Source organism: Ictidomys tridecemlineatus, chromosome 12 (assembly GCF_052094955.1).
Source record: "Ictidomys tridecemlineatus isolate mIctTri1 chromosome 12, mIctTri1.hap1, whole genome shotgun sequence".
NCBI classification, from domain to species: Eukaryota; Metazoa; Chordata; class Mammalia; order Rodentia; family Sciuridae; genus Ictidomys; species Ictidomys tridecemlineatus.
In genome coordinates, this window is record NC_135488.1 from 112,983,582 (window position 1) to 113,004,849 (window position 21,268).

General features: G+C 52.7%; 1 protein-coding gene across 5 annotated transcripts in view; it reads right to left on the reverse strand.

Annotated features, from left to right (window-relative positions):
* The window catches only part of Lpin1 (lipin 1), an 83,805-nt gene that overhangs the window by 55,238 nt on the left and 7,299 nt on the right, over positions 1-21,268 (reverse strand). The window contains exon 1 of one of the 5 annotated variants that reach the window (XM_078029648.1): positions 3,898-3,974. The exons of 2 other annotated variants lie outside the window; for them this stretch is intronic. The gene's annotated coding sequence lies outside the window, so the exon portion shown is untranslated. Of the gene's footprint in view, positions 1-2,353; positions 2,646-3,451; positions 3,609-3,897; positions 3,975-21,268 lie in introns of those variants that run through there. 2 more of the 5 variants (XM_078029649.1, XM_078029650.1) reach the window with 2 other exon arrangements.

A 21,268-nucleotide genomic window follows, 5' to 3' on the forward strand; every position in this document is an offset into this window, starting at 1 on the left:
GGTTTCTACTTCGGGTTTCTCACATATACACCTTGTACTTTAGCATCAAGCTTTAATGACCTCAGAGAAGGGGGGAGAGGGAGGTGAAGAACTCTGGCCCACTCAGTCTCAGAGTCTCCCTGTCACCAAAACCATGGAACAAAAACAGGGTGCAGGGAGGAGCCTGCTCTGACCCAAGGTCAGATGGGTGACCACTTGGCTCCTTCAGTGTGGAGATTTTGCAACACTTGAGTGTCATAATTCCAGGAGACTCCTGTCCTCGGGCTCCTGCCAAGCAACACAAAGGGCCTGGACAGGGGATGGAGACATGTGAGAAACAGAGTGACCGCTGCACTTGGCCATTGATCACCAAATGGCCCAGGTTCACACTCAGGTCCTTTGCTTTAATCATTCAACTCCTTATCAGGCACAGGACTTTGTTTTTCCTAGGCGGACGCAATGGCAGACTCTCCTCACAAATCACAAGAGCCCTCTGTCCACATCTGGGCCTTGGTCAAAAGCATGCTCTGCTTCTGTGGCCTCTACTCCACCTACCCAGCAGTAGCAAGGGTGAGTACCTCCTGGGTGTTCAAAAACCCTGCTGGCCCTGCCTGGAGGAGAGGCTGCAGTGCCCAGGAAGGCGCACAGGCCGCAGCACAGGCCAAGAATCCCAGCTCCTCCTCCCACAGACCCAATGGCCATGGGCAGCTTCCTAACCTGGTGGCATTGGTTTCACATCTATAAAATGGGTGATTTCAACTGTAGCCACCACACTGGACTGCAGAGAAGTAGCTTGTGTAAAATATTTTTCAAAGTACACCACATAAAAACCAGGTGACAACCCCTTGGTCATAAATGGCTCCAGTTGAAAACTGGATCTGAGAGTCTTGCGAATACTTAAGTTTAGCATGTTTACATTGTACCTTCCCAAAAAGACAAAGGCAAGGAATATTACTAATTAAAATTAAGGTGTCCTGAGGGCACATTTACATTTCACTTCTGAACTTGCGTTCACCTCAGGCATCCTAATTTTAGAGAGGAGACATAAAGTCTGCAGTTTAAAAGAGAGCTGGCTCTCCACTCTGCAAGAACAACATACCAACATTTTACCAAAACACTTTCCGACTAGGACCCACAATAAGGAAAACACCCACATGGAGACCCCACCACTCTTCAGAGGGCCAAGAGACCAGGGGTGATGAGAACTGCCAGGCAGGCTCCCCAACCCTCCCTTTGGTGGCCAACACCCCACAAGCTCGACCTGGTCAGACCACAGCTCTGGGCCCTGTGCAAATCACACACGTGTGCATACACAAGTCACAACTACATGTTGTACAAAATAACACCCAACTTAGGATCAGTATATCGCACTCCCAATACATTCTGTTCAATTTTATTTCATTTTCTTAAAAAAATGTTGTCCGCCTGCTAAACTGATTCTTCTCGCAGCCACTGGTACCTAACCCCCAGCTCACTACAGGCAGAAACTCCTCACAATCCTCTAATTCTCCAGGCTGTCCAGCCCCAGCCCAGCCCTGCTGAGCTTCTGCTCAGTTGTCTATTGAATAAAAGGTGCAGAGCACAGCGAGGGAGAAGAATCAACGTGAGGAAGGGAAGACCCAGAAAGAGAGGCAGCGTCCACACCCCTGGCCCATCAGCCCCAGGACCAAGAGTCTCCAGTCTAGCTCCAAGGTGGGGTGCAATTCTCTCCAGATGGTGCCAGAGCTTAGAATGCAAACTTCAGAAATAGCCACCCAACAAGCACTGGGGACTTCCAGAAATTAAGAACCTGTAAAACACTGAAAGGCTCCTTCAGGCTTTGGTGGACCTTCCCCATCCACAAACCCATTCTGATTTTGAGTGGGCTTGTTTTATAAGAAATTGAACTAGGGTTCCACAAAGTGTAAAAAGTATGGCTTCACCCTCTACAGGAAACCCCGTGGACACCTACCGGGTCCTCCTCACCAACACCTGTCGGAAGCTTCAAGTTCCCACCTGTGCTGTCTCGGAGAAGTCCCAGAGCACGCAGGTCAGACCACGAGCCTCGGTGTCCAGCTGCATCACCACCTTCTGGGAGTTTCCCAAAGTGTTCCCCACACCACCCTCTCAGTGCACACCCTGGGGTCTTCCGGGAACAGGGTGCCTGTCCCTTTAGCCACCCAAATCAGTCTCACTTTGGTACCTTCTACGCTGGGAACCCAGAAGGAAGAAGACAGAGGAAAAGCAACTCACAGTCCAAGAGGGAGGCAGGGAGGGAGGTCCCCCAGTGGGGACCAGGGGCCAGCAGGAGGCAGCCCCACCCTCCAAAGAGCCCTCCTCACTGGCACCTCAAGTTCCTCCCTTAAGGTAACAGCAGCTCCAGTGACTCACATACCCCATATGATGTCCCCAATGGTTCCTGCACATCTCAGTTTTTACAGCATCCTGAGAACAGGTCTAACTTCTCTTCATTTCACAGATGACAAGGCTGAGGCTCGGAGAAGTGGAGTGGCTGCTCCGCATCATCCAGCAGTCCGAAGCCGACCAAGCCCCAGATCTCAGCACCGGCCTCTCAGGCCAGGGCAGCCCAGCTTCTCCTTGCTGTCCGTCTCTGGAACATCCCTTTCCCTGGCCCAGGACACTGAGGGCAGCTGGCCTGGCACCAAGCAGAGTCCACAGACTCCCTTCTGGCCAGGCCGAAGGGCCATCCCCACCCCACCCAGGGCAGACTCCCCCACAGCAGGAATCCTTCCCAAACCCCCAGGACCTCTTCCATGTAGCAGGTCCAGCAGGTCTGCCCTTGCAGCTGGCTCCCTTCCAACATGATGAGCCTGGTGATGGCTGTCCCCTGGGAGCACAGGACACACACAGCCAAGCAAGCCAGCCAGAACCAAGCTCAGGCCTCTCAACACAACGACCTTGTCCACCAACAAAACACAGAGCCACACACCAAACGCACGACAGTAAACTAACATCAGCCCATCAAGAAGAATGATCAAACTTTTAGACCTTTCAACATTTGGGCGGAAACAAAAAGGTGTTCAGGTGAAGATGCAGTTGTTCCTCGATTACTATGCCCCCCTCAACTGCTTACTTTCATTCATAAAACCCAACTGGAAACTGAAGCCCAGAGTACATTTCAGGATCCTTGTCGGTGTTCCCAAAACGCTCCTAGCCTGTGGCAAGGGCGGGTTCCAAAATCTCCCACCAATACTGCCACTTGTGTTGGCTCAAGTTTTCTGCCTGGTGGTCAACACCCGGGCTGACCTCGGCTTTCTCCGGCAACAACTGACCACACAATTTATCGGCCTAGATGCTCACTCCATGCCACTTACAGTTACTCTCTAAACACTGCTTTTCACCCTATGTTTTCCGGGCCTTCTCCAAAACTGTTCTCGGGGCAACTGATGGAATGAATCCGACTCGTGCCCAACAGGCGGCAGGAAAGGGGCAGGGAGGCCAGGCAGAAGAGGTCTGTAATCTGAGAACCGACCTGGTCTCGGCCGGCCCGCAGCCCGGCCGCTGTGTGACCTTGGGCACGCAGGTCAACCTCCCTGAGCCTCAGTTTCCTCAGTCACAAAGCAGGAATCCTGACTCCCTCCAGAGAGTTCCATCGGGTCTCAGCCGGGCCGGGGCGCACCGCTGCGCAGCCGGAACGCACCCGCACTCCCCGCCGGCCTCTGCGCTGCAGTCCGGGGGCTCCGCGCGCGGGGGCGGCCGACCGGCCCCGGGGCGGCCTCCGGGTGCGCTCGGGAGGGAAGGCCCGAGGGATGCTCGCGCGGCCCGCCCGGCCTCCCGGGCCTTTTCTCCGCGCTCCTCCGCGAACCACGTCCAGGACCAGCGCCGCCGAGAAAGGGCCGAGTCCTCGGTCCCCAGACCCCCGCCAAGCGCGGCCCGCCCCGCCCCTGCAGCTGCGGCCCGGCACCGGCCGAGACTCACCCTCCGGCGCGCGCCGCCGCCTTTGTATGCAAACACCAGCCCGCCGCCCGCTGTCAGCGCCGCGCGGCCGGGGGCGGGGCCGGGGCGGGGCGCGCGGCCGGGGCGGGGCCGGGGCGGGGCACGCGGCCGGGGCGGGGCCAGAGGGGCGGCGCCAGGGCGCCTCGGGGGGCCGACGGCCAGGCTGCTTTCAGGGCCCTCAGGCCCGCGTCAGGAGGAAGGCGGCACCCGACAGCCCTCCTTGGCTGCCTGCTTTAGCCCTAGGCCCCGTTTCTGACCCTCCTGACCAGAGCCAAAGCTCGACAGTCTAGACTGACATAACAACTGGGCCTTGGAGTGGGGTGGTGTGCAGAATCTGCAAGGGAGGGCAGCCTGGGAATAGCCAGGGAAACCTACACGGGCCTATCTCTGCCCTCCCGGCCTCCTCCTGGAGTTCCAGGGCACATCCTTGACCCTTGTGACCCTCTCAGCCTGCCTCTCTTCAACCTTAAAGTGGCAGCTGCTTGACCGCCTTTCCTGCACTCGCAGCTGTGCCACAGTGGTCCTCTGCAACCCCACAGTCAGCAGCCACCCGCCCCCTGCTCCCATGCTCCACGGGCAGGGCAGGGTCTGAACACAAGCTGGACGTCAGACCATCAGCAGCCGCACCCTTGGGCTGAGACCCCGGGGTGAGAAAGTCCAAGCACACCCAGATGGGGAGAGGGGCTGCCTGGGAGCTGCAGCACCGAGTCCAGAGGTGCTGGGCCAGGTGATTGGGGTCTGGTAGGGCAGCCTGGAAGCTGTATATGGAAAGAAGACCACAGGAGTGGACAGCAGCAGACAGGCTGCAGGAAACCAGGGGCCGCCATGCAGAGGGCTCTGCCCCTGAGCAGTGGGTTGGGGTGATTCTGGAGGTGAAACGCATAGACTTGCCCCTGAATGGAAGGGGCAGGCCCAGCTGGCCTGAGGGAGGAATTTGGAGGCAGCTGCTTGGAGAACTTGTCCAGGAGAGGAGGTATCCATGCCCCTGGCCACTGGGCACTGGGCCACTCCCAGCGAGCCACAGGACTTTCTCTGCTGCCCTCAGACACTGAGGCCGCAAGGCCACAGAAGAAAGCACCCTGTGCCCTCGCGGATCCCGCCTTCCAGGAAGTGGGTCCAGTTTCCGGTCACTTAAATGAAACGTTGTTTGGGAAAAAAAAAAAAAAAATCTCGAGTTCCTCAGATTTGATGAGTTGGGGGGGGGGTCTAAAAACTTAAATTCCAGCCCCAAACCCTCATAAACGATGAGCCTGGACGCAAGAGCTGGGCTGCAGTCCCCACAGGTCAGCTCTGATGAGCAGGATGGGGCTGGATTCAGGGGTCAGATCCCGCCCTACCCAGACTCACGGGAGGACACTTTTGACAAACTGGCAATGGGAAGAAACATCGCTAGAACCTAGATCACACTCGGGCTGTGAAATGAACTGGATTCTCCAGAGCTCCTGGCCCTTCCAGTGCCTCACTGTCTGGAGTCCCCCTGGGAGGGCCCTCAGCCATGTTGTCAGCAACCTGGCTGGTGACAGGGCTGTGACTCAGCCCCAGAGCTGAGGTGATCCCCTGGGCCAATCCCAGGACCTGGTGTGGTCAGTCCAGGAAGAGGAGAAAGACCCTCAGGCTGAGGAAACTGTCTTCAGGTGCCTGAGGAGGAAGGAGCTGCCCAACAGTCTCTGGGCAAAGCCACACTGGTGCCCTGGGTCCTAGAGACTCATTTCGCCATCTGGGAAATGGGGTGCAGCTGCCCTCAGCACTGGTCCACCTGGAGGATAAAAAGGTCACCACGTAAAACACTTGGCACGGTTGCTGGCGGCTTCTCAATCCTAAAATCCAGTACATTGAGGAGTGGCCACTCTCAGAAGGATCTGGTCACTGCCCGGCCCAGCAGTGACAACAGAGAGGGCCCAACCCAGCAGGCCACTGCTCCCCTCTTAAGAGCGATGCCTTGAGAGCATCAAGCATCCAAGCACCACCTCCCAAGGTCAGAAGGGGCCTCCTGCTGAGAGCACTTGCTGCAGGCTAAGCCTAACATCCCAGGAGCTGTTCTCCTCAGAGGACACAGACCAAGCCTCTTCCTTCTAACTGGAAAGCCACGCCCGCCCTCTTTCAGCTGGTGACAACAGCTGTAGTATCCTGGGAACTCTGAACTTTCCTAAATCAACCATTGCACAGTTGAAGGGCTCTACCACCTGACCCGGAATCCCTGGGCAGTGGGCACGAGGGTGAGCGTCCCTCTTCCAAGGGCCACCGTAGTTGGGCGAACAACTGCCTGTCTCCTCCCAACTCCGGCATCGCCAGTTAGCTCTGTAAAAGCCCCTGCAGAGGGATCTCAAAGAAGGGACACTGAATTCTGCTCCAAGAAATATACCCGTTATGGGCCAGTCCATGGTTGAGGGCCCCCAAAGAGGTGACGTCATCACAGGCACTCCCTTGCTGGGGCCCTTAAGAACAAAGTGGGAACTGGGAGTGACCCGGTGCCATTTCACTAGGGCGGAGTTGGGGGTGGGTGCGAACAGAGCAGCTCTAAGAGGAAATCCGGAAATCCACCCAAGACGGGATATGACCCCACGTGGGGCTGGCTGAACAGGGTGATTCCTGAGGGAGAAGGAGGAGGAGAGGGTGATCCAGGGAGAGGGAATGTTAGGAACACACGCACTGAGGTCTGGACAGTCACTCTGGGCTTGTCCAAAGGCCCACCCCAGAAGCAGGGTGGGGCTCAGAGATGAGAGCCAGCCATCTGGGAAGGCAAGAGAAGTCTCAGGGAGATAAAGGGAAGGGACGGACAACTGGCCATGGGTGGGGGTCCTGGCAGGCAGGCCCCTGCAGTCCATCCTGAGACAGTAGGAACAAAAGGCCAATGCACCTGGGCCTGGGCCTGTGACATTAGAAGGTCCCACCTTAACTTCAAATGCCAAAGGCTCCTCCTTACCCACCCTGAGCGACACCAGGAGCACCCTTAGAATTGGGCACTCACTCCTTGGGGCAGCGTCCCTAAGCCCCCACAGGCGCCCAGTAAATCTCTGTCCTGTCTCCTTCCCAGGTGGAGGCCCCAGTAAGGATTCTGCCTATTTATTCTTACTCATGTAACTCAATTTCACAAGGGACAATTCTCAATAGAAATTTCATTAGAGCAATTGTCATCCAAAGTTCCCGCTGTTCAGCAATAATCCCGACAGCTGCACGGATTAAACAGCACATGTGCCCCCCTTGGCCACAAACTGGGCAGTCGGGACTCATAGGACCCACACACACTGGCGCAGAATGTCCAGAGGCTCAGAACAGAGACATGAGGGCTCACCCTGGCACCTGGGTGGTAACCCCTGCCCAGTGGGACACATGTCACACCATCCACACAGGAGAAGCCACTGTCCACAGGCTCACTCGTGCCTGTACTTGGTTCAGCACCGTGGGTCCTGTGCTGACACTGAGGCTGCATGAGAAAGCGGACCAGACCTGCGGCCTGTCCTCCGTGGATGCACAGTCTGGGCAGTTCTCACACTGGGGAAGTCCCCAGGAAGGAGGATTCAGGGGAAATTGGTGGCCTGAAAGGCACAAATTTAGGTGAATCTAGGCCAGGTATCAAACAGCAGAATTAACAAAGGGTCAGCCATGTCATGGGACAAACGGTCTTGGGTGGGCAAGGGCTGAAGGAAGACCTGTGATGGTCCCTGGTGCGCAGGGATGGGGAGGGAGGACAGTACAGCAAGCCCCGGGGCTCTCTCTCCTTGTGAGCAAGCAAGAGGGGCTACGTGCCTTCTCTGGTCACATGGGCAAGATTCATCATGAGCAGCACTGGAACACAGAGCGGGGGCGTGAGAGGAGAAAGGCACAAGGGAGGGGACATGGAGAAGACCCTCAATAAGACCCGGACAAGACCATCCCATTGCTTAGGAACAGTGGCTGCTAGTGCCAGCCCCAGGAGGTGCAGAATCCTCCCTCTGTCCCCAGGCATTCATCCTAAGTCGCTGCGACCTTGTTCAACAGGTGTGAGGGTCAGCCGGGAGCCGATGGCCTCTGGTCTCACATTCCTCAGGGCCAAGAAGAAAGCAGCTCCGCAGATGAGAGCTAGAGGCAGAGAAGCTTAAGAGTTTTCCTTCATCGACAGGAAAACTGGGGTCGGAGAGGTGACCGGCAGCCCTGAGCAGTGACAAGGGTGACGAGGGTGACCACCAGCACTTGGTCACCCTTCCCCTAAGCCAGGCGCCTTTCTAAGGCCGTCGCCTGGATGTGAGTTCCTCACAAACAACCTTCAGAGGTGTGTACTGCGGTGAGTCCCCTGTTATTGATAAAGACACTGAGGCAGAGAGGTGACCAAAGCCACCTGCCAGTAGCAGAACCCAGGCCAGAAAGCCCACCTGTGCCACACTTCTCCTGCTATCAAAGGCTTCATAGAGACTTGGTGTCACCCCAGGCTTCTCCTCGTCCCCTCGAGCCCCATCCCACGCGGTGGGTTGAGCTCAGCACTGCTTCTTTTCGTGGCAGGACTGTGTGGGACTCTTGCCTGTGGTTGGGGTCAGCCACGAGAGACCAGCTGGGTGACCGTAGCCAAGACGTGCTCCCCATGGACCCCCGTCCAGCCCAAGGAGGCCACAGGAAAATGCTTTGGCTTGTTTTCCTGAAGCTCGTGGGGACTCTGCCGTCTCCTGCAAGGGCCTGGCCTTGTTCTCGCCTGGCCTCCAGTGGCCTCCGATGACCATCGGGCAGCCTGGTGGGATGCGCGAGTCTGGGGCTCACAGAGCGGAGGTCAAGTCCAGCGCAGCCCGTGTGAGGCAGGTGCTGCCTAAGCCTCAGCCTCCTCAGCAGGGTTTGGGACCAAGTGACAAGCAAGAGAACGTCCCTGTCACTTCCCAGCTCGGCTCTCCCCACTCATGTTTACAGACTTATCACCGACAACGGAGCCGTTGTATTTTTAGAACCGGTTTCCGCCGTTCATTCTGTTCTACTTGCCAAATCACACTGTTGGTACCAGAGGTCACCGCACCTCAGCAGATGACAGGGATACGACACAGCTGGGCTGGCTGTGCCCACCAATGAGGTTCCTACTGTGTCCCACTGAGCGGCGGTGGTCTTCACTCCCGGCAGCTCACACTTCACAAATTACCCGTGGCCACACGACACCAGGCACAGAATTTTCTCATTCGCCGTCCTTGGAGGATGAAAGTGACCACGCTTGCCTCACAGTCTACCATGGTTCTCTCAGACAGTTGGTGGCACGGCTGGGGCAGGACTCTGGGGCCCTTGTTGGTCCGCCTGCCAGGAGACTGTCAAGGGCTCCCCTTGGGTAGCTGTGAAGGTCTTCCTGCTGTTGACCAGGCCTGTCTCCTCCCTGGCTCGAGGAAGATTTGTCCTCAAACGGAGAATTAGCAAATGGGGTACAGCACCTCTGAGAGCTTGCTAAAGAAGTCTGAAACCCGGTTAAGGACAGGCCTGGCTGTCTGTCTGGGCCACGTGGCCTCTCAGCCGCTGCTCAGGGAAGAGGGCAGCGGGCTCCTGACTCCCTTCCTCTGGTGGACAGTCAAGGATCTAGCTGGCTTCTCACTGGCATCTCTGGGAAGATGACTTCCATTTTTCTGTGCCCCAAATTTAACCCTGTGACCAGGGGTAAGAGCAGGACGTTCTTACAGGCCACAAAACAAAGCAGCACCCGGCAGGAGTCCCCTGAGGGGCAGAAACTGTTCTCGGGCAGAACCACGTGACCCTCCCTGCCCTCACCTGTGCCCCCTGCGCTGAGCCCGAGTGGTCTAGAGTGGTCTAGTGTCCAGGAACCCAGGAACACCCCTCCTGGGTGGCTCTCACACCCGGTCTCTTGAGGCTGCCATCAAGGTGGTGGCCAGAGCTGGGCTGGAGGACTTGCTTCCAAGACAGCTGACCCTAGGGGCTAGCTCCACGCCACGTGGACCTCTCCATGGGGCTACTTCTGGTTTCCCAAGACAGGGCACAGTGGAAGCCACAGGGCCCTTCACCACCGTCCCTGCCGCCAGGCTCCCTCATTTGGAAGCAAGTGAGCAAGTCCAGCACACTGGGGAAGGTGGGCCGGGCTCCTCCTTTTAAAAGGAAGAGGATCAAAGGATTCTCGGATTCTTGGAACACAAACTCTTCCCCCACTGCCACCAAGCCAGGGACGTGGCTGTGCAGCACAGAGGAGGTGCATGCCCTCACCTCTCCGCAAATATCACCTCGCTCCCCCTTCTGATCCGCTCTGTGGTGGCTTCCTCCTGTTCCTGTGGAGGCCAGCACTCCCCTTGCAGCTTCCTGAACTCTGCCTGCAGGTCCAGCTGCCTTGGCCTTGAACTCCAGCCTGTCTCTGGAACTCAGCAAGCCCTCAGGGCACGGTCTGGCTGCCTCTCCTTGCTGAGCAGGTGCCCTGGTAAGTCTCCCCTGGTTTGCTTCTCTTCTCCCAGGAATCACTGGCCTGCACCACCTGTTGTCCCACATGCACTGACTGTTGTTCCAGATATTTGTCCAGTTGCCTGTCAAAGGCAAGAGGGCAAATGTCCCTGCTCTCCCAACAGGGCCAGAGTGGCCATCCCCAGCAGCTGCATGACTCCACGCTCAGCAAGGCCATGGCCGTTCAGTACACTGCAGGACCCAAGTGACTTTTAGGAACCACGCTGTCACCCGGGAAATTGTGACTTGGGTACGTGCTTCAGGTTTGCACGTCTGCATTTGGCTTGGTGGAATTCGGGCTCTTCCCACCTTCCCACGACCTTGTCCTGAGCAGCACCTCCTTTGCCAGACCCCAAGGATGCTGTTCCAACTATTTGGCAGGACATAAGTATCCAGCCACAGCAGAGCAGAGGCCTGCCGGATCACAGAGTTAGCCAAGGGAAGGGTAAACCTGGGAGAAGAGATGGAGTGCAGGGATGGGGCCACATGGGGGACTTGGGACAGTGACTACAGGTGCTGTTTCTAAATTTCTAATGTTTTAGTCATTGGCAAGTCCACACCAGAATGTGCCCCAGAAGAAAACATATTTGGAATTGCTTTGAGCTTCTACTGAGAAATGCATCTGCTGTGGACTCAGTGTCCGTTCCCCCCAAATCCATGTTGAAGCCTGAAGTCCCAGCGTGATGGCATCAGGAGGCAGGGCCTGGTGCCATCAGGGTTAGATGAGGTCACGAGGAGGGAGCCCCCGTGGTGGGGTGAGTGCTCTTATAAGGACAGAGCTGTCTGCCAGGAAGACGCAGCGAGGAGGCAGGTCTACATGCAGGAGGGCCCCGTCAGCAGGCGCCCACACTGGCAGCCTCAGTTGCACTTGCAGCCCCCAGATCTGGGAGAGACCAGTTTCTCTCATGAAGCCACCCGTCTGCGGTATTTGTTCTAACAACCTGAACCGAGTCAGTTTCCTAGACCTGAAGAGACCTGAAGAGACGCTTGTGGCCCAAAGGACATCCGGACAGCTGCAAATCCAATCCACCTGTGCTGAAGGCAGGCTGCTGCTCAGTCCCTATTGTGGGCTCGCCAAGACGCTGCAAAACCCAAACACAAAGCTCAGGCATCCGTCAGGGAGCAATCCAGCCATTGGCCCCAGTGAGCGAAGCTGGCTTCCGAAGAAAATCAGGTTTTGCAAAGACGACATTGTGCCACCTGTTCACAGGTGCTAGGACATCTGAGCCAGCCCCAGGGTACTTGTTCAGCCCCCGGAATGGTTCAGCAGAGGGACCTCTGCACAGTTAAGATCTATAATGCCGCATGATGTAGTCGTTTGTCAGCTCTACAGCAGGAAGGAGAGCCAAAGGGACTAGATATGCCCCAAATGAGAACATCCTTCACCATGAAGAACTGAGTACTGCTGGCTCACACCCATCCTTAGGGACATCTGCTTGTGTCTGGAGCTCTCCACAGCTGACTGAAACCTTGTCGGGACTAGAAGGAAATTCTCCTTCAAAGATTAGCCTGACAGCCCCCTGGGAGACATCCTGCCCAGAAGGCATCCTGCAGCTACCTATCTCCCTGGAACATCCTGCGGTTATCAGGATCATCAGACATCTTGCAGCTGGCAGTTTTACCACCCACATCTAGCAATTGCAGAGACCTTCCCCATCCCCAGCATATGAATACCCACCCACATCCAGCACTTGCTGAGAGCTTCCCCATCCCCAGCATATAAATACCCCTCTGTGAACAATAAAAGTTTGCAGCTTGATCAGAACTTTTGTCTTGCTGTCACCTTTCGTGTCTCTTGTCCCTTCATTCCTCCCCATCTAGGTTCGCTGCCCATGTTGATGTGTCCTGCCAGACGGGACAAAACCTGGGTCGGGGGAGAACATGCCTTCAACCCCCGCACCGCTGCTTCTTCCCCATTCTGCAGGGTCACACAAAACTGGTTAGAATATCAAGGATGGCATAATAGAAAGAACAAAGGATTTGAAATCAGGACAAATGGCTTTATGACCCTGCCCTGTCACTTCACCAGCTGTGTGACTTTGTTCAAGACACTTAAGCACTCTGAACTTCAGTTTGATCTTTAAATGGTGATTTCCAGCTGGACGGGGTAATGCATTCCTGTAATCCCAGCCTCTCAGAAGGCTGGGGCAGGAGGATTGCAAGTTCAAAGCCAGCCTCAGCGACTTAGCAAGATCCTGCCTCAAAATAAAAAGGGCTCGGGATGTGGCTCTGTGGTTAAGCGTCCCTGGGTTTAAGCTGTGCTTCCTCCTCTCGTAAGAAAAGAAGCGTAGGGAGAGTCATGCTGCTGGACCATTGCAGTGTGTGCACAGGTGGTTGTGTGAACCAACTTCTGTGTGTGTGTGTGTGTGTGTGTGTGTGTGTGTGTTCGTAATCATACATACTGCTACCGTAAAGCCAGATGATCTGAGCAGCTTCCCAGAATCTGCAAGGAGAAGGGGGTAGGAACCCCAGGGAGCGTGCTCGGGGAACACTGAGGGCTGCAGACTGAAGGGAGGTGGGGTGTGTGTTGCTGACTGGAGAAGGCACATTTAGGGGAAGGGCAGTGAAACTGTTAAGGATGAGCACTGTCACCAGCCACTCTCCTGATCCCTGACCCTCTGCTTTCCTTTAAAACACATGTTGAAATATTGATTGGAACTGCCATCTGCACACACACGCAGGCGCACACACACAACTCGCTCACATAAATGGACACTTAGAATTCTGGTTATTGTCTTTAGGACAATACATTTCAAAATCCCTTATGACTGGTCTTCCGTGTATTTTCAGCTAAAGGTTTATACTCACTCTCAGATTATAAGACATTTCACTACAGAGTGGAAGTTAGCACAAATCATATCCATCTCAAGACCCTGTATTAGTCTACTTTCTGTTGCTATAACAAAATACCCAAGGCTGAGAGCTTTGTAAAGAAAGGAGCTTAATTTAGCTCACAGTTTTGGAGGCTGAAAGTTCAAGATGGAGCAATTGGTCATTCAGCCTCTGACCTGGGCCCCTTTTTTGTGGCACCACATGGTGGAGAAGCAGAAAGGGAAACAGCTACATGCAGACACAGGTAGCCTTGCTGCAGGACAACCCACTCCTGCAAGACCTATTCTATCCAGGGCACCAGCATTGACCTCTTCCAAGGACACGTCCCTGGTGACCTGACTACCTCCCACTAGGTCCCACCTGCCACACAGATACACCGGGAGCCAAGATTCTGGCATATGATCTTTTGGGGTACAGATACCTACCATTTCCACACTGCAGCAGACCCCAACCAGAAGGACTGTTATTTCGACATTGTCATTATCGGTGGCCGCCTGGCCTGACATCCACCTATAAAGAGAGCTTACGCTTATTAATTGAACCCTGCTATGGACTGGCATTTCAGAATCCTTCACAGACATTATCTAATCCTTTTGGATTTCTCGGTGATCTCATTAATTAACACTCTTATTATTTCTATTTACTAATGGAGAAATACATGTCATAGTGGTAAGGCAGAATGTCCAATGTCACACAGGCAGCCAGGAATAAATCCTGGGTCTGTCTGATGGTCCCTTACTTCAAGGCTAGGTCAGTCTATATTAGAGGGGTCTTAACTAGGAGTCCAGGGGCTCAGTAGATAGAAAACTGTCTATGAACTTGAATGTGGGGAAATGATGTTTTAATTTCACTAACTTCTAGCTGGACTTTAGTAGTATTTCTTTCGATTATAAGCAGCAATAGTATTACCTGAGTATGTGACCAGCATCACCACCAGCAGCAAAAATCACAGATACTTTTATACCACATCAAAGCTGTTACAAATATCGCAAAATATCACATGCAGGTAGTTAAATTATACTCCATGTATGTATATCAAAATGCATTCTGTTGTCATGTATGACTAAAAAGAACAAATGAAAAAATTTTTAAGGCTGGTGATGTGGCTCAAGCTGTAGCGTGCTCGCCTGGCATGCACGGGCGCTGGGTTCGATCCTCAGCACCACATACAAATAAATAAAGATGTTATGTCTGCCAAAAAATAAAAAATAAATATTAAAAAATTCTCTCTCTCTTTAAAAAAATCTAAATCATGGTAGTTATGAAATCTGCTGCTAAGGGACAGAACTGAGGAAGTCAGACCTCCTGGAGCCAGCGAGTCTGCCTTCTGGAGCATCTATCAGGACCACAGAGAGCTCCTGCTCGCTGCTCTCCCACAAGTGACAGAACAGTAACGTGCAGAGACGAGGAACAGGGAAAGGGCCAGGCCACAGCGAGGGTCGCGCACACATTTCTGTGACACACCAAACTCCACCCTAATACACAGGGTGTTTCCACGGGGATCTGAAAGCTGAGGTTCACTGAGGATGACCACTGCAGCCATGAGCCTGAAACCAACCCAACTCCTGCCTGACATCACGCCGCCCCACACTAAAGGCCCACCAGAAGGCCACACAGGGCCACTTCCAGAGACAGAAACTACCTGTGTCCTGCAGTTCTGCTCACCACGTCCAGCTTTCAAGAAAAAGTCACGGGGCACATGAAAGGTTGAGAATAGCACACTTCCACGAGGCAGCAGTGATAAGAACCAGATGAAGATATGACCTGGTGGGAGCTACCTGACATGGATATTTTTAAAAACTAGGATTAATAGACCGAGTCCCCTGGTGCATTAGGTTTACATTGCTCCAGACCAGATCACATATATAATATGCAAGGTCATAAAAACACCTTCAACAGAGACAAGGAAAGTGTAAGAGTCAGATTAAAATGTTGCAAATGAAGAGCATGCCAGCAAAGAGGAACAAGATTTTCCATGGACTCATCGGTAGTCTAGCATAATGAGGAAAGAATTAGTGAAGCTGAAGGCAACAGAAACTAATCAAACCAAAACAGAGAGGGAAAAAAATGATTAGAAAATAAAGAAAGAACAGGCCATCTAAGAGCTGTGGGCCAATATTAAATGGTATTTCTATATACCATATACATTATATATACATATATATATATATATATATATATATATATATATATATATATGTTAATCTGAGAAGGAAGAAAGAGAGAAGGAAGGACAGAAGAGATATTAAAATAAAAATTTTCCAGAATTAATGACAGACACCAAACCACATATCCAAGAAGCTGAGACTACAAAAACAACCAAGCTGGATAAAAATCAACACAGAAAGAGAGAGGGAGAATGCAATGTCATATTCCAACTACTCAAAATAGAAGAAGCTGGGCACAGGAGTCCATGCCTGTAATCCCAGTGGCTCCCGAGGCTGAGGCAGGAGGATTGCAAGTGCAGAGCCAGCCTCAGTAACTTAGAAAGGCCCTGAACAACTTAGCAAGATTCTGTCTCAAAATAAAATACAAAAGGGGGCTGGAGATGCGGCTCAGTGGTAAAGCACCCCTGGGCTCAATCCCTGGTACCAAGAAAAAAAAAAGAGGAAAGAGAAAATCTTTAAGGCTGCCAGACAAAGCAAATTACCATGAAAAACAAGATACAAATCATCATCAGAAATTTTGTAAGAATGCTAGCAAATATTATAGACTTGCAGGTCACATCATGTCTGTGCAAATACACATCTCTGTGCCATTATGGCACAGAAACAGCCATAGATGATGTATAAACAAATGGACTTGACTTCATTCCAATAAAACTTTATTGATAAAACAGGTGGCAGACCAGATTTTGGCCCCTCTGCCATAGCTTTTCGATCATCTGTCTAAAGCAAAAATAACAGCACTGCTTTGTCTGGCAAGGGATCATGTGAAAGAAAAAAGCAGGAAAGATAGGGGGAAAGATTTAGGAACATATTGCTGTAAGGTACTCATCCTAAACATAAAGTGCTACAGCCATGCTTTTAGGTAAATTGTAAATACAGTTGTAAGTTGTCAGCATTTGGGCAATCGCTAAAATCACTTAAGAGACAAATAATAAGTCAACAATGAGACAAAACAGAATCATAAAAAAGTATTCAATTAAATCAAGTGAAGGCAGAAAAAGATGGAAAAAAAGAAACAAAGAACATATAACACAGGCAGAAAAGAGCTAGTTAAGATGGATTTAAATTCCACCATATTAAAAAATAAATTACATTAAATATTCCAGGTAAAAAATAGAAATCGTAAGCTTACGTAAATAGCATGACCTGGTTATGTACTATCCATAGGAAACCCATCTTAAATATAAGGACATCAAACTCTGATGTGCAGACATTGCTCTATGAATTGGCCCAAACTCATATAACTGTACACTGCAAAGAATATTACTACTTGCAATTTTTTAAAAATCAAACAGGATGTAGGAATACAGGAGGAGTGTGGACTGGCAAATGAGTCTAACTGGATGACTGACATAACTACAGGAAGGAAAAGATAGGAACCGACCTAAGTAACAGGCAGAAAGTATTTTGACTGGACACCATCAGGCTAACAAGAGACCCAAACACAAACACTTGCTCCAATCCATAACTGTGATTCTGACAGGGCTATGGGTGAGTAATTCTGAGCTACTTTCTGAGAGGTAATAAGGTTGAAAATAGGTGGTTATACGGGCTGGGGCTGGGGCTCAGTGGTGGAGTGCTTGCCTAGCATGTGCGAGGCACTGGGTCCGCAGCACCACATATAAAGAATAAAGGTTCGTCAATAACAACAACAACAACAAAAGAAAACAGGTGGTTATAAGTTGTAGATAATATGAACAAGGTTTATTGCTGTTGAGTGAAAGAAATTACAATAAGGAAAGGGGAAAGACTAGAATTTCCTTGTCTGAATGGGAGTCAGTGAGGACTCATTTGTTTTTTGAGTATAGATAGATGAGGGCGAGGTAGAGACAGGTGCATGCAGGGGTCACTCCATGCATACATTCCCTAGCTCTGTCTCCTGGGAGTGATGAGCAACAGTGACACCTCGGTGGCCGTGAGCACACTGCTATCAGATCTTGGTTTCTAAATGCCATTTTCCAATAAAAGGATTTGCCAGAAGACTAACTGATTCCAGGGTGAAAGTTGAAAAAATCCCAAGAAAAAGTCTGGAGGATTTTGTGCTACCAGAAAGTAAGGAATGCCCCTCCCCCTAAATATGGGCAAGGGTATTAAAAGTGCACAGGCGCCAACCTGTAAGCACCCCACGTTACCAAAGTTGAACTTGTCTAACAAAATTGATAGTAACACCGTTGGATCACAACCCAAGCCAATTTAAAATCCATGAATCCTTATTGATATAATAACTCAATTTCAAATAAATGATAAAGATACAACCCTGCCTTAAAGAATTTCAATTAATAAGTGTAGAAAGAATGAGTGAAAGAGAACTCCCCTTTAACCTGCCGCGGTTACAACTGCTGCAGGTGGGATTCGCTGGCAGAAGCTAAGGTTGGTGGGCAAAGGTAGGAGAAGCAGGGTATTCACAGTCTCCAGATATTCCTTTCAAGATGGTCACTACAAGGAGAAATTACTTTACAGTGGAAACTCCTGGCAGACATGCCCTTGCCGGAGGACGAGGGTGAACATCCAGATGCACTACAGTGGGCCCCTGGACTCCGTGGCTTTCTTCCCCAGAATAGACAATAACTTGAACCTGGCTATGCTAATACATCAGGCAAACCCAAAATGAGGCACCTTCTAATAAAGTAGCTGGTGAGTGCTTTTCAAAAGTGTGATCAGCCTGGTGCGAGGGCACACTCTGGAGGCTGGGGCAGGAGGATGGCAAGTTCAAGGCCAGCCTGTCTTAAAATAAACAGGGCTGGTGTTAGAGCTCAGTGGTAGAATGGTTGCCTGGTGTGTGCAAAGCACTGGGTTCAATACCTGGTACCACGAAGAGAGAGAGAAGAAGGGTGGGGGGAGAGTGGGAGAGGGGGAGAGTGGGAGAGGGAGGGAGGGAGGGCGGGAGGGAGAGAGGGAGAGAGATCATGAAAGACAAGGAAAGAACAAGGCTCTGTGGCAGACAGGAGGAGACCAAGGAGGCACAGCAAACAAATGCATGAGGGCTCCTGGCTTAGATCCTAGGACAGAAGAAGTGCATTAGTCGGAAAACTGATAAAAATCGGAATCAACTGCTGCTTAGTTTAAAAAGGCTCAAGAGACAACCAGGTCCACATGAGCATGTTAGCTTAATGTCAAACCATCAGTTCAGACCCAAAGACTTGGGGAGCTGGCGGGGGGGGGGGGGGGGGGCTGGGAAGACAGCCAGACGCACAGGCACAGTATTTGCTGAGCAGAGGGATGAGCAGAGGAGGCAGGGGAGAGGTGGAGCCACCCCCCAGGGCTGCCGGCTCTCAACACAGTCAGGATTGGCCCTGAGGGTGACCCAGCAGCCCTGTGAGTTTGTTGAGCAGCTACTTTGGGAAGTAGCTGCAGCCCAAGGAGCCAGTGTCTTTCCCTGAAGGCCCCAGAGAACCACTAGGAGCTAAGTGGGAGCAGCCAGTGAATGGTTCTGAAGCCTGTGGGCTCAAGATGGGGCGGGCCAACTCCCCACAGGGCGTGCGTCCTGACTGCGCCGTGGAAGGAGAGCCCTCGCAGCTTCCCCCAAGTGTCCTTCTGGACTCGGGAGAACTGAACCTTCATTTTTTTTCCCCACGGTCATCCACAAATGAAGCTGAGAAGAGATTCAGGAACTGTGTGTGGAGACGCCCTTGGCCACCACCCTGGCCCAGCCCAGAAACAGATCAGAAGGCACAGCCTGGTGTCCCGATGCCCGTGCAACTGCACTTCCTCTAAACACTTTCTTTTCCCTCCTACTAGGGAGGAGCCCGGGCCTGCCTCTGGTTCCAAGTGCCTGACCACTGAGCTACATCCCAGCACTTCCTTTTTTTTTTGAGACAGGGTCTCACCACGTGGCCCAGGCTGGCCCAGAACTCCTGGTCCTCCTGCCTCAGCCTCCCTACCCACTCTGGGCCTGTGCGCTGTCGACTTGTGCGTGGCCAATGGTGCTCAGTCTACAGGAGCCACGGCTCCGGGGAACAGGGACCGAGGAGGGACCAGGCCCAGATGTCACCTGTTTCTCAAAGCTGCTCCTGTTCTGGAGGACAGGGTGGAACTGAAACTCTAAGTTGCTTTGGAGGGCTCTCTCTAGTTCCCCCACATTTCAGTCACTGTCCTCTTCCGTGAATCTGTGCAAGAAGCCTGCAGGGGGACAGTCTTGACCCACGTCCTCGGTCCACCCTCCCCGCTTGGCTGTACCTTAGTTGCCAGGAGAGATTTGGCAGGCGTGTGGGGGAGACCCCGCTCGGCTTTCGCTGACTCCATAGGAAGGCCTTCCGGGGGCGCTTGGGTCTCCTGGTCCCCGGCCCTCCCGGCCGTGGTCCTCTAGTTTACCGCAGGCTGGGCCACCCCTTTGTGGCCGTGGCCAGGGCAGGCGTGGCTGGTGTCCCGGGTCTTGCCCTTCATTCTCCTTCCTCGCGACCTTGCCCCTCAGCCCACCCCCTCCCCTCCCATCGTCCCCTCCACCTCCCCCTCCTTCATCCCTCCACAGGAGCTCCAGGAAAAAAACCTCATTGTTTGGTGGCAAGATTGTGATGTCCCCACTGGGGTTATGACATCAGCATTTGGAGGAAAGAAAGAAGGGACCAGGACTCAGGAAGCAGCACCAGATTCACAGCAGGCCTGGCCGGTGCTGGGGCCAAGGCCTCTCCTGAGAGCCAGCTGCTCGCTGGCGTCACCGCGGGCTACCTAGGTTCCTGATCCCAGAAAACTGCACCCCAGCGCGGGGGCGGGGGGATGACCACGCTGGTCTCTGCAGAGCCTGGACCTGTGGTGGCGTCCGGTACAGCCTGTGTGGAGTCCTGGGACGGATGGTGGTGGACAGGAAAGGCTTCACGGCCAAGGAAACTAAGCTACGTCTGCAAGGCCGGAGAGGGAGACGGCGAGAGGTGCGGAGACACTGGTGGGTTCAGTACCCCATCAACTACACATGGAAACTTCATAAACAGCCGCAAAAATGGAAAGTCACTGCAGAGATGTGATGGAGTCCTCTGAAAACTGACGGCACTGCCGCACACGCGCCAGGAGTCGGCTGGGGTGTGGCCAGCGCTGGAGTCCCGGACTTCTCCCCGAGGATCAAAGCACAGCCCCGGCTCCTCTCTTCCTCTTCTTGACGCAGAGGCTTAGGGTTAGAGCAAACCTGTTTCTTCTCAGGTTTCCTGGGGCTTGATCAGAGGGCCTCCCGCAGAACATTCCATCAGAGTAGAAGGGGAAACTTGGAGGTCTCACCATCCTCGGCCCTCCTCCTTCTCTGCAAACCTGCAGGTGAGGGCCGGCTCTTTGGGTGCTCCGAGGATGCAAGACCTGCTCGCTGGCCCCTTCCCAGGCCCTCCTTGGGTGGTGCTTTTGAACCAGGATGGGAAAAGCTGCATTTCTTACAGGAAGGAGTTTCTACAGGAAGAGACTTTCTGATTTTGTCCCTGGTTAGAGATGGGCCGAGTCCCACAAATGATGTGTGCATGTTCCAAGGCAAGGCAGTAGTTTCTAGTAACAGCAGGGGATTTGAATGTCGCTTTGTTGACTTGCCATCACACAACAGCACTTTTTAGTAAGTCATGTGCAAATCTAGCACATTCAGTTATCCTGTGAACAGAATGTTATTGTATTTAAAATATTTATGAATCGTTCCTTCTTAGCACTAGGCGCTTCTATATCTCCAGGTCATGCCAATCCTTCCGGACCAAAATCTGGGAGATTAAAAAATATTCACTTGTAGTCCAACTCCAAGCATGTATGATTTTGTCCCAATGAACCCAACTATTATGGGTAGCCACTAATAAAATTTTAAAAATTCACTTGCTTTTGCAATCATGACCTTCATCCTCAAAAGGGGACAATGTTCTACTGAGATGGGAAGGGGTGTTACTCCAGCCAACATACTCAACAGGCCACGGATTCCAGCTTACATCACACCCTGCTAGGCCCCGCAGAATAAATGCACGTAGTTTTTGCATTTTCCCAACCCTGTGGTATTGGGCCGCATAGTCACACATCTG